Here is a 13515-nt window from a genome sequence, read left to right as displayed (position 1 = left end):
GTCTTTTTCAGACATACAGACTCACAGTCAAGTCCCAGTGACTTGGCAATCACATTTCGTCCGGTGAAAGTTAACTTATTCCTTGGAATTCATTATAGAGAAGAGCAAACTTTTATTTTAGATTACTTTGTAACTATCGCTGTCCCTCTCAATCTCTTCCGTGGCCCTAACTTATAAAACAAAAACAAGGATCGTAAGGCTGAGTAAATGTGTAAGGTAGAAGTAGTAATAAAGACGACTTATTTTTTAGATCCTTTGGTCCAAAAATTCTCTATTTCCATGATATGTTCCAGCAATTCTCCACCTCTCTTTCACTTGGAAATAAATGTCTCTCTCTCTCTCTCTCTCTCTCTCTCTCTCTCTCTCTCTCTCTCTCTCTCTCTCTCTCTCTCTCAACACCTGGCTCCTCTTTCACACCAGCACCTCAACTTTTTCTTTTAATGCCATCGTCTTCATCGCCATCGCCTTTTTCATTTTTTTGCTCCCAACTTTTTTCCCCAGGACTCCCTCTTCCTCCTACTACCCTCCCTTCACACCTTTAGGATGCGGGTCCTATTGAAGGACACTACCTTTCATTCTATTTTTTCCTCAAAGTTTCATCAAGAAAAGTTAGCAACTCGCACAGGGGAATCATCTCGCCACGATGCCCAAAGGACGCGACTTATTTGCGACCTGGGGAGTGCTTGGGGGGAGGCCATTGGGGAGACGACCCACTAGCTGAAGAGTGGAGAGTTGATTGGGGAAATTATTTTCAGACAGAAAGTACATATATCATTTATATAGCTTATACTTTTCACTTCAGATAAATCATTTATATATGTGTGTGTGTGTGTGTGTGTATATATATATATATATATATATATATATATATATATATATATATATATATATATATATATATATATACATATATAATTACTTTTAGCATACCATTGTGAGTTGTAAAAATAGCCGAAGTATTTTTAAGTTGTCAAGGATTAATTTGATTCCTCTAAACACCAGCCAGTCTTGTAACTATCGTGGATTCGAATCCCAGTCGTTTATTTGGGATTCTGATGCTTTCATTGGAAATCAAAACCAACAATAATAGGAACGATAAGTGCAAAAGTCTTTGCAGACGTTACCTGTCTTAGTTCATCGCTCGCCAGCGCGTCATTGTTATTAACCACCTCCAATCCCCTTGCATCGTTGTATCCATTCACTCACAGAATGGAGAATTCTGTAACTCCTGAGCCATAGAACGTGATCATTTCCAAAAGTGGGATCTTAAATTGCTCCATTTTTTTTCAGTGACTAGACTTAGTCCAGACAGTCATGACCACTTTGGTCTTTCCAGTGTAAGTTCTCTCTCTCTCTCTCTCTCTCTCTCTTACACATGTACATGTATATTTGTGTGACATACGTGCTAAAAACCAAAACTATTGTATTCATAGGGTCTGCATTCTCCAAAGGCGCTGCTTTGGATATACATCACTAAATATTTTGTATTGCAATCCAGTTCAGGCATTCAGTTTCTTGATACATTAATCTCTCTCTCTCTCTCTCTCTCTCTCTCTCTCTCTCTCTCTCGGTTTTATTTTTTTAAAGATAATATCAATTTTACTTCCCGAACGAGTTCCTTTTTATAACGATTAGAAATGTGGTGTTAACGTCTGTGATACGTGTCTAAGTTTAGTTTAATAACTTTTTGTTAATGCTGTATTTAGTTTTTCATTTCAACAATTACTCATATTCTTATTGATAACAGTAGAACGGGTACATTGTGATAAAAACAGCAAAATGTTATGAAGTAAGAACAAATAAAATGTATAAAAAAAGTTCCATTTAACATTGTAGGAGCGCCCTCCAAGTTTTCATTTTAACCCTGCATCCAGCCGAAATCCATTAGGCCCACATCTTCGAACGACCGTACTGGAAAAACGACCCTATGGCGAGCGCCGTAGTCTTCTAGGTCGGCGAAATTTCCTGCGTTTTCCAAGGCAAAGAATGTAAAATTACACGATACTTTATTGCCTCTATTCTGGCCTTATTCACCAGGGTAATAATCATTAGTTATTCGGCTATTTTATTCTTGCTTCTCCTTTTGAGAGCCACAGAATGGGCTTGGAATCGCCGTTGATATTTCACGGTTGCGGCGGGCTTTGTCTGCCCGAAGATTGCTAGGTGCCACCAAGACTCACCACTGACACCTTGTTAGAGGCACCACCGCGAATTTATAGGTGCCGTTTGTCTCCTTATGGTTTTTGGGACCTTTCTGTGACGTGGTACGGGTCTTCTGCATGTGTGCGTTTGTCTTTATGCCCTGGTTCCAGTAATTGCTTCTTTTTTTCTCCCCCATGGAATGAGGGAGAGGAAGAGTAGCTGACAGGCTACTCATACGGCCTGGAGTCCGTGCTGGCACAAGGCCAGTTTAATCTAACAAGGACATCAACAGAGGAGAAAGAGAGAGAGAGAGAGATGTAAATGGAGGCTGACCTATGACTCGTCTGTCAATAATGTTTATGACATAAGCGTACACTGCAAATGAAAGAGCAATGAGTTTTTACATTTTTTTTATTCTCGTAAATATTCTTTTACATATGTCATAAACACCTGCCTTATATATAAATGTATCACTCAAAAGATAGTGTATCTATACATGTAAAGTAAGTTATGCCTGGTGACGAATTTTTAGAATGTTTTTTGTGCCCGTCTCTCCAAGCATCACTGGTTTTCTCGAACATTGTGGTTTATGCAGAAGTGTTGAACGGGAACAGAAAAATGCCACCGTTTCCTTATTGATTACCGTCTACTATTAGATAAAGATTATTGTAAACTTCACCAAATATTGTTTTTGTGAAATTTGGAACATGGTATGTGCTAGAATCGTGCCTGTGGGAGGTGGGTAGAGGAAAATGTCTTAATTATCTTTCATTCGTTACAATGTTGTGAATCCCTCTGAACACGCCCTGCTCAAATGCTATTGAGGCGATAGGAATCTCTGGTGTAAAACGAACGATGAATCTCGAAATACAATCCCAGATTAAAGAATGGGAGGAATATTTGATGAAAACTGGAATTTTTTTAGACGATTATTTGACATCGTTTACACCTACTTTCTTGAGACGCCGGTCGGTTACATCATCAGTGAAAAGAAAGTCATTTAAGTTAATGGTAAAACTTTAACGGTAGTCATCCAGTTTAAAGGCAAAACTTCAAGGTAAACATGTTGATGATTTAAGGTATTTAGCACATTAGCCTCCCTTTATGCTTTCATTGTTCGTGGATCATCTTCAAGTTTCGTTTGAGTGAGGTTGAAATTAACAGGAAAATGATAACAGTTGTCCTAGTTTTAATTTGGAGAGAGCAACGGTGTTAAGGCAGCTTAATCCATTCTTTTATAGGTCTGGCCCTTGAGTATTCGTATCGGTGAGATATGCCCTCTCAGGCATAAATACCATCAGATATACATTTTATATATATATATATATATATATATATATATATATATATATATATATATATATATATATATATATATATATATATATATATATATATATATATACATATATATACATATATATACATTATATATATATATATATATATATATATATATATATATATATATATATATATATATATATATATATATATATATATATATATATATATATATATATATGTATATAAATATAAATTATTACAATTTTTTCCTTCTTTTCTTTTCAATAATTTTTAAGTCATGTCCAAAACTTTTTTTCTAATAAGCAGAATGTAACTTGTAAAAGAAACCCCAACCGACAGGGGTGTGAGTCCTGTATCTAAATCTTTATAATGGAGTCCTCTTCCGATGAATGATTACAGGGGCCTTGAAAGGATCTTCCAAGATTTTTCTACTGTAGAAGAAAAAGAAACTCCCTTCTTTCTCAGTCCTACTATGAGCCGATGAAACACGATTTTTCGGCAACACCTTTTTATCAAAGCTTCGGATAAAGTTGGCAAGTGTATATTTTATAACTCTACCTAATTTCTGCAAGTATTATTAGTACCCAAGTTCGATAGTTTTGTTATTTATAGAGCAAAATGAAGTCGCCGATGCCGGAGCCGAGAAAATCACAGACACGGATCCTGAAACCATTCGTGACGTAAACATAATATGACGTCAGAGACTCCGGCCATCCACCCGGTAGGCTGTAAGTCACTAACGCTTACACAGTCTAGGCTTCAACAAATTCGATAATGGCCAGCAGGATATGGAATTGTCCCCGTGGTTGCAAGACTGCATTTGTACCACGGCTTCCCACTCTGTATACAAGCGAGAAGATTTACTATAGCGTGAATAGGTAATCATTTTTATAGTGGGTAATAATGATCTGGCCACCCCAGAAGTGTGGGCAGGAGCTGTTAGACAATCCAAGGCCAGGAGAGACAAGGTCTACCCAGTTGGGTGGAGTCGCCTACCACCTGGGGTAACTACGTAGGCGATGACCTATCTTAGAGGTACCTGCTCAAGGTCCCTTTTTTCGTTTTCTTTACGGCAATTCATTGGCTGACGCAATGGGGAGGTAGACAAAGCTCCGCCTACATAGGGGATTTTGAAGTACAGACCTTCTCTTTCTTTTGGCCTTGCTAATATCAATTAGTGAGTACGTCATCGAAAAGTGGGCAGAGCCACAGTAAAAAGATGTTTTCCCCATATGAAAACTTCTCTTCACCGTGGGTGGAGCCTCATGACGTCATAGGTAACGTCACTATTTTGTTCAGAACCCGTACCTGCGGTTTTGATGGCTCTGGCATAGGAAACACACTTTTATTCTGATAAGAAGGGAACTATTGAACGTAGGTACTAAATAATACTTGCAAAAATTAGGTAGGGTTATGAAATATACACTCGCCAACTTTCACCTTTATCCGATGCTTTGATAAAAAGGTGTTGCCGAAAACCCGTGTTTCATCGGCTCTGAATCCCTTAGTAGTCTAATATTTGCAAAACTGGAATTTCCACTTTTTTGACATTCTTTAGTGATTAGGAGCAATTATGTACGTGTATAGCTTCATAAAACGTGTTGTGAGTTAGTGCAACTTTAATATAGCAGTTTCCACCAAGACATTGCAACAAGGTATCCTCCAAGTGTAAATATAATGTATGTTATGATGAATGTGTACATATATATAAGATACTTACTATGCTAAAAGTAACTTCACTAATAATAAGGACACAGCAGTAGAATAAATTGTAATAATGACTTCGTATATATCAGAGAAATCGTAGTTATTCAAGTTGCTTGAACAAGCAACAGTCTTTAAAAATGGACAGCTCCAACAATATCTCCAACTTTCTTGAAGCAGTGGATTTCCTATTGCAGTGGCTATTCTTATTCAAAAAAAGCTTTTCTTTCCAGATTACAAGAAAACGACTAATTTGTGTTTCTGCAGGCTCTCGAAAGATCGTAAGGTAATATACTTTATTTGAAGAGATACATATCTTACAAATAACTAAACTAATTAAAGCATGATATACAAATTTATAATTTAATATAATTTTCATTTACTTGAGATTTTTGGCACTATTTCACACATATATATTTATATATTGTAATGGGTTTAATCTTATCATCACCTCAAGGGCTATGAAAGGCGCAATAGCTCTTGTGCAGAACTAAAATGTTTTTATTTTCTTTTGTTTTATTTTATTACTTTTTCCTGACTAAATCATTCAAATGAGTAGTTCAGACGACTAAATGGCTTATTTTTCTTTTTTTAACCTTTCACTTCTCCATTTTGTCCTTTTTTGCAGACTAGGACATATATGGAGACCGTTTTTAATAATTCCCAAAATTTCTATACCAAATAACGTAATTGCTAATAGTACACTTCATGTTTATTTTTAAATAACGGTAATAAATGATAAAATACAAGAATAATTAGGAAATGTTAGTTCACCTATGCGATTATACTTGAACGACGTAGAGATGCGAATATACCGTAGTCTGCTTACCCTATATCCTTGCATGTCTGGGAATAATAATAATAATAATAATAATAATAATAATAATAATAAGCGATTTGCAGAAATGTGATAATTGTTTTCTTACGATGACCTGGTTAATGAAGTGACATAGTTTATATATAATTATATAGCCTTTCGAATACAATAATGAATCAGTATAACTATAATAATGGGTATAATAATGATGTTCTACCTCAGGGATCATCGATCCTACGAAACCTATGCAGAAATGTGAATGCAGTTCGTTCGCAGTGAAATTGTTAATGAAATGACATAATGTCCTTGCAAAATGTCCCTCACAAATCCGGCCACCAGACACTTGAGTGTCATACAGATATATGTCCCCATTCTCAAAAGATTTACGATTTAATGTAGCGCCTGTGACTGCCGTAAAGCATTTTAGCTTTCCATTGTAATGTTCATACGCCAAGATTCAATAGCCATTCATTGAGGTGTTTTGTGTTGTTTCTCCATTCATGTTTACACCGCAGTTTTGCTCAGTTTATTTTCAAGTTCCTGATGAGAACAATTGACTTTTTTTATCTCCTTTTGGAATTCTTTCCTATTTCTTTCGGTTCATCATCCCCTTTTGGAATTGTTTCCTATTTCTTTCGTAGTATGCATCTTCGAAAATAATCGTTAAAACAGTTATGCCGTCGAACGGAAATGAAAATGAGCAGGTTCAGCTTCACACCTGTTTTCAGATGTTGCTCGACTCACGGCGATTGCTGATGACGAAGCCGCTGGGGAATCTGACGTGGAATGTTTCAGAACCCGAGCAGTAAAATAAGACACGGCGGACAATAATTAAGCCATCGCTCTGCGCCTTTTCCGTCTCGGTTGTTGTAAAGAGTCCTACAGTGCGGTTGTTGGTAGGATGCACCTCGGTCATCAATCACGTTTTCCTCCTCTTTGTCACTCTCCTTGTCTACTCCTTCCTCTTCTTTAGCCCTTTCTATTCATCCACCATCTGTACTCCTTCCCCTCTTCGGATTTTTTCACCTAGTCCCTTCCCGTTTCCCCTCTCTCTCCCTCCTCTCCCTTCTCTTCCCCCTTTTCGTTCCCTTAACAGCGACCCGGGTTCCATCCCCAACAAAGCTCAGGAAACAATTTTCTCAATTTATTCACCAAATCTTGTATGGTCGCCCGGAATGACCTAATGTGGTAGACGCCAAGAACCCCTTTGAGGCACCGACAGTAATCAAGCTTTTTATCGTATCATGAGGCAGGAAAGAAGTTCCTCAGTAGCAAGGAGAAAGTTAGAGAGAAAGAGAGAGAAGAGGTCTCGATAATATATATATATATATATATATATATATATATATATATATATATATATATATATATATATATGTATATATATATATATATATATGTATATATATATGTATATATAAATGTATATGTATATATAATGGGTGTGTGTATGTATGTAAGTGTATGTGTGTGTGTGCTTTCATGATACATTGACTAATAAATATACACATTAGCATTCGAACATGAAATAATATTCACTGTAGTTATGCATTTTTATCTGTGAGCACCGATGACAACAATTCTTGGAACTGAGGTGATTTATGAGTTACAGAAGATGGTCGTCAAAAGAAAAAAGGAAAGCAGTGAAGAGAGAGAGAGAGAGAGAGAGAGAGAGAGAGAGAGAGGGGCGATTTTTTCCCTTTTTGTGGTGGTCCTCCGCTCGTGAGTGTTTAATAAGGATGATGCAGAGAATTTCTTTATGACTGCCGGACTATATTTTCCACTCTTCCTCGTTCCTCTGCAGTCTGGCGAGGCAGAGGCTCAGCCTTCCTCACTGGGGATCTTGTGATGGGAGGTGTTCGCACGTTATTAACTTTGAGTATGGCCTTTTTTTTTTATTTTTTTTTTTATTTTTACTATTTGTCGTTTGTCCTCGGAGGGATAGTTTCAAAAGGTGACACGTTTCTGGTTCTCAATTTGTCTTTCGGGATGAGGTTGCTGACCCCACTCCCCACTCTAGCCTTGTTGCGATCGACAACATTCGACTCAGTACAGCGACATAATTCGCAGGTTTAGGTCAACAGATGCAAAGTAGATTCTGACGCCTGGACTACGAGAACCTACAGGTAAGATATTGTTAGTATTACAGTAAAAAAAAAAAAAGAATTAAATTGTCCAACTTGTCATGCAGTATAATACCTTCACAAAATATTCTCTGAGTTCATATTCATATCCCTGCATATAAGCTCAGAGGGCCTGACACGTTTTGGGAATGGTATTATTACTCGTATTATTTCCTGACGACTGATGGATTGCCTTCAGTTTTTTTACCCCCAAGCTTCCCTGCCCTGTAGTTATCGAACTCCCCGGAACTTATGAAGGCAAATGGATTCTTTTGCGTAGAGCATTTTAAATGACATAGGTAGTTCTTATTTTGCTTTAATTTTATGCTGTTTTTGAGAGGGTTGCACTGATTTTGTGCGGTTCGAAGGGAAACATCGAAAATACACACTTGATGTTTTGCCAAATGGACGCACCATAATGGATTTTTTTGTCATTCCCCTCTAGCACATGCTAGGGAAGTTTGTTGTGGTTATCAAATGACACCCGCGATCTTTTCATTTTGCTTTTTTTCTGAAGGTTATTGGTCTTATGTTATTCTTACTTATGAGGTCCTAATGGCTGTAGGGGAGATATACTTGAAGTGAGAGTCGTCTTTGCGGTGTTTATTTACAGTCGTTGAAAAGGATTTGTCACATATGGTTGTAGTGTTTAGAAGCCACAAAAGTCTTGAAAACCTTGTCATGTTATTTCTGTCTTTTCATTCTTTACAAACTTAACAATCATTATAAACCCCGTTAAGATTGATGTAGGTTTTTATAAGCATAAGAGTTAAATGTTTGCAGGTCTGTTGAATGCGAATTTAACCTCAAAATAGATGCCTGTGTGCTGTGACTGGAATCATTTTACTCTCATGTTTCAGAGAAGATGTCGCTCTTACTGACTTGTCCAGATTATCTTAGTTATAATGATCAAGACGATGTGGTCATAGACTGGTTTATATATAATTTGTGTTCGTGAGTTCATTTTCGATTCGGCAGTTCAAGCAGGAATGTGGCAGGTTTGCGAATAGAAAGAAGAAATCTTGAAAAGGAAACTGAACGATGTTCCAAACTGATGAATTCAGATGAAATCTACTTTCTCAGTTAATGACTGTTCTGTGTAGTTTGAGTGACTGTGTCAGCTGGCAGCATCAAATCCAACAGGAGCCTACCACGTAATGACGGTCATGCTTCAATTTTTTTGCTTTTCTACCAAAAGTAGATTTCGTCTGAATGCATCAGTTTGGAACATCATTCTGTTTCTTTCACAAGATTTCTTCTGTCTATTTGTAAACCAGTTACAGTCTTTCTTATTCCTCAGACACCACCATTAGTTGTCTTCCTTCAGATGGGGATCACATAACCAGTATTATGCCAGTATCTAAGTTGCCTTGCCAGAGAGTACTTCAAGTTCACAATCCTTTTCTTACATCTTAGGTCAGTGTTTGTAATCATATAGGTCACATTTTTACAGTTTTATTCATATTTGAAATTAAGTTAGGTGGCTGAGTGATTATGCAAGGAGGAAGTTGGAAATCTCGTCATCCTGAATGGAAGTGTCTTAATGAAAAGTAGATATCCTGAGATTTCTCAAAGTGAATTTGATTCCTTACAATTTGAGTGACAGAACGTCTGTACGTAAAAAAGTGCACTCTCTCCCGCACATTGTAGTTTCCTTTTGATAATCTTAATTTTTTATTTTAGTTATTTTACTTCAATCATTTCTACATACAAAAATAGAAACCTCATCTTACCTCAAGACGGGTGTAAGAGCTTCATAACTAATAGACATCAAAGTCGAGTATATTGACCAATAATCAAATATGTACACAGATAAGATGATGCACGTAAGAGCGAACTTTAAAAAATAAGCAGACATTTCATTTATGAACGGATAGACAGAGACAACAGGTAAAGGACGGTGAGGAACAGACTAATAGTGTAAAAGATGAACAGATAAAAGATGTACAGAAAGAAGAACGACAAGAGAAAAAAAGGAAATGAATGGGAGAGAGGCTGTTGGGGGGGGGTGGGGGACAACAGAAAAACGTAAAGTAGGAGACAGACGAATAAGCAAACATTTGAAGTGAATGATCAACCGATATGCAGAAAGAGAAATGCCATGAAAGCATAAAGAGAACTTAATAGAAAATATCGCGATGGAATGGTAGATAAAGACAGGCAAAGAAAGAGGCAACTGATAGGAAAAGGGAGATGACAGGATAGAGGTTGGGAGGCGGGTAGTGGGGGGGGGGGGGTGTTCTTTGAGGAGGGTGTTTGGTGGCGACTCAATAGCCTTAGGGTCTCAGGAGAGGCGGTTGCTTCATCTCCGCGCCATTGTTTCAATCTACCTGGTCTAGACCTCGGGGACCGACAACACCTCAGCCAGACCGAAAAGCTGACATAGGCTCCTCTTTGGGTCGTCAAAATAACCAACACCAACCCCTGGCTTTTGTTCCCATAGTGTCTCTTTTATTGTTGTTTTTATTGGGAGCTTTTATTTGTCCCGTTCGTTATGTGTTGCCTGTATTTTATTTCTTTTATTTTGTTGGCAGATGTCCAGTCTTCAAAATACCCCGCGCCATTACAACTTTTTTTTTTTTTGTAGCTTCTGTTTTGCTTTTTATTTCATCTCTTCTGTTTATTAAATTTTGTTTTCGTGTTTTCCTTTTTCCGATACGAATGAATTCCTTAGCTTTATCAATTCTGTTCGGTAACGGCCAGCCCTTTTTTCTGAGAGCTGAAAGTCAACGCTCAGTGGTCTGGATTTAAAATTGTTAGTTTTGTAATGGTAATAATTGAATAATAATCACATTGTCGGGTTATCGAAGACGGGATGATTATAAAATAAGCTTATTTGTTGTCCAACTTTCAAAGACTTTTCTTTTCTTCTGTATATAGACAAAAAATGAAGAAATTCCCAACGTAAGCAATCATGATTGGTCTATTGATTTTTATTTCGAATTGTTAGTTTTTTAAGTGGCAAGGAATTGAATTTGTTTCGATTTATCACATTCGTTCTGGTTATCGTAAGAGGTTGTTTTCCAATTTGAGTTTTGTATCCGCCCGACTGGCAGGTGTATTTATTTGCTTAGTGTAAACCCAATGTGTTCTAATCTTTATTTGGCATCTTTTAAATCATTCATTTATGGATGCATGAGAGTTAATGTCCAGAGGACAAAAAAAAAAAACAGTTTATATCATTCACGCTTATATTGTCTTTTGCAGAAACCGATCATGAGCGAACTTTTGTTTTTACGCATTAAGTCTTGGATATCGAAACCACCTGTTAAAAATGACATTTTGCAAATATTTATTTATACATTTTTCAGAAACGTATTTTTGTACAAATGGTTTCTTCACTTTACACACATCATGTACATTATGTATGTATGTATGTAATATATATATATAATATATATCCGTATATATAACATAAAATAACGATATATATAAGTATTATTTTTGGTCATACATATATATATATATATATATATATATATATATATATATATATATATATATATATATATATATATATATATATATATATATATATATAATCTTCTGTCACATTGAATATGCTGTTACATCTGCATTATTCACATATATATATATGCAATGTATGTGTGTTTTGAACATGTATAATGTATATATATATATATAATGTATGTATATATATATATATATATATATATATATATATATATATATATATATATATATATGTGTGTGTATATATATGTGTGTATATATATATATATATATATATATACATTGCATATACATGTAGATTTAACAGCATCTTCAATGTGACAAAAAGAGAGAAAAAAAATACAAAAACGAAGAGCAACAAGATCATGACAAAACCAAAATTACCAAAGACAAAAGCGTGCATTTTTTTTTTACTGGGTAGGACAGGTTATAAAAGTCAACTCCCCTTCCTCTTATTCCGTTCCCTCTGTTTCATTTTCTTCCTCTCCATCCCCCTATCCCCTCCCCCTCTTCCGGTGCCACAGGGACCGGGAGGGAGGTTAACGGAGAGGGAGGGAGGGAGAGAAGATTCCACAATTTCGGTTTATCTTCTTACATTACGCTCTTCACCTGACCACACCGCAGGGGACGTTCTGAGGGGAGACGAGCCGCAAGACATTTGAACAGGTCTTCTTCGCTAACAACATGATGTTTCAAAGGTCTCAGTCAACCTCTTGACCTCGTGTCGTGGAAGTGGCCCATCCTGAAAGAGGACGTTATGGGCGTTCCCTAAAATTCCAATATGCCTTTGATGAGCAAAGCAGTGCATTGTGTACCTGGTTACCTGTCGACTTTTACTGGTAGTAACTAGTGTGGGAGGAAAGTGAAGAAGAGAGAGAAAAAATAACAGAAGTGATCTCTCTCTCTCTCTCTCTCTCATACAACTTGTTCCACAAATATTTTATTCGTTACCAACAGTGTAGCCGTGTTTAAAAAAATATTTGTGTTGTTTGTATACTTGCATTCTGTGCTTGAGTTGTTCTTTATTCTGACAATTGCAAATGTTTTCTGATTCTCTCGCCCACTCTAAATTTCCTGCCCCAGAACCATTAGTAACTTCTCCACGTTATGTCCCCTGTGAGAGTACCGTTGACAGTATGCCTCGTGAGGTGCACTGAAGATGATACCGAAGGTTCTTGCAGCAACCTTTCGGCCCCCATGCAGCTGCAGTACTTTTCGCCTTTTACTTAACATCCCACCTAGCTGTCGAAATTCCTTACCTTTTTAGTTTTTCCGCCTTTCATTGAGGACAACTAATTTTTCTGAGGTGCCTGACGATAGTTGAGAATATGACTAGTGTTCTCATTAAACTGCAGTAATCATAATAACCTCCATTTTATGATTTATTAACATTTTTACTATTTTCATAACTATAAAAATTTCCTATTTTTATTTCTTTCTTCTAAAAAAAAATACAAATCACTCAGCCTACTGGTACGTGAGAAATGAATCCCGTTCCTGTTCTTGACAATCAACAATTTTATGCAGTTATACTTAACACATCTATCGTTCAAAATCTACTATTTTCGTTAGAGATGAAAACATTCTTCGGAGAACATCAGGAATTCCAAACCCCTCGGTTGCTATCCCCCGTAAATTGCGTAAATAGGTCATATTTTTTCAGTATATCCAGGACCTGAAATGGCATCTTGAAAATTTAGTAATAAATTGGCCATATGTAACTAAAATATGTAATGAAATGCAGCCTGTAAAAAATACGTATGCAAAATGAAAAGTAGGAACAGCTGCCCATTTTACAACAATTATCCAAATGGTGATAATAGATATGGTATAATACCTCTGTAATCGTCGCATAGTTTGTCCCATGGCCGAGTGCAAATGATTTAGCAATCCTGTAGTCTCCCCTTCCTCTTCTCCCAGCCACACAAACACACGCACACACACACA

The sequence above is a fragment of the Macrobrachium rosenbergii genome, chromosome 52 (genome assembly GCF_040412425.1).
Source record: "Macrobrachium rosenbergii isolate ZJJX-2024 chromosome 52, ASM4041242v1, whole genome shotgun sequence".
Lineage (NCBI taxonomy): Eukaryota > Metazoa > Arthropoda > Malacostraca > Decapoda > Palaemonidae > Macrobrachium > Macrobrachium rosenbergii.
This window is presented reverse-complemented; position numbering follows the sequence as displayed.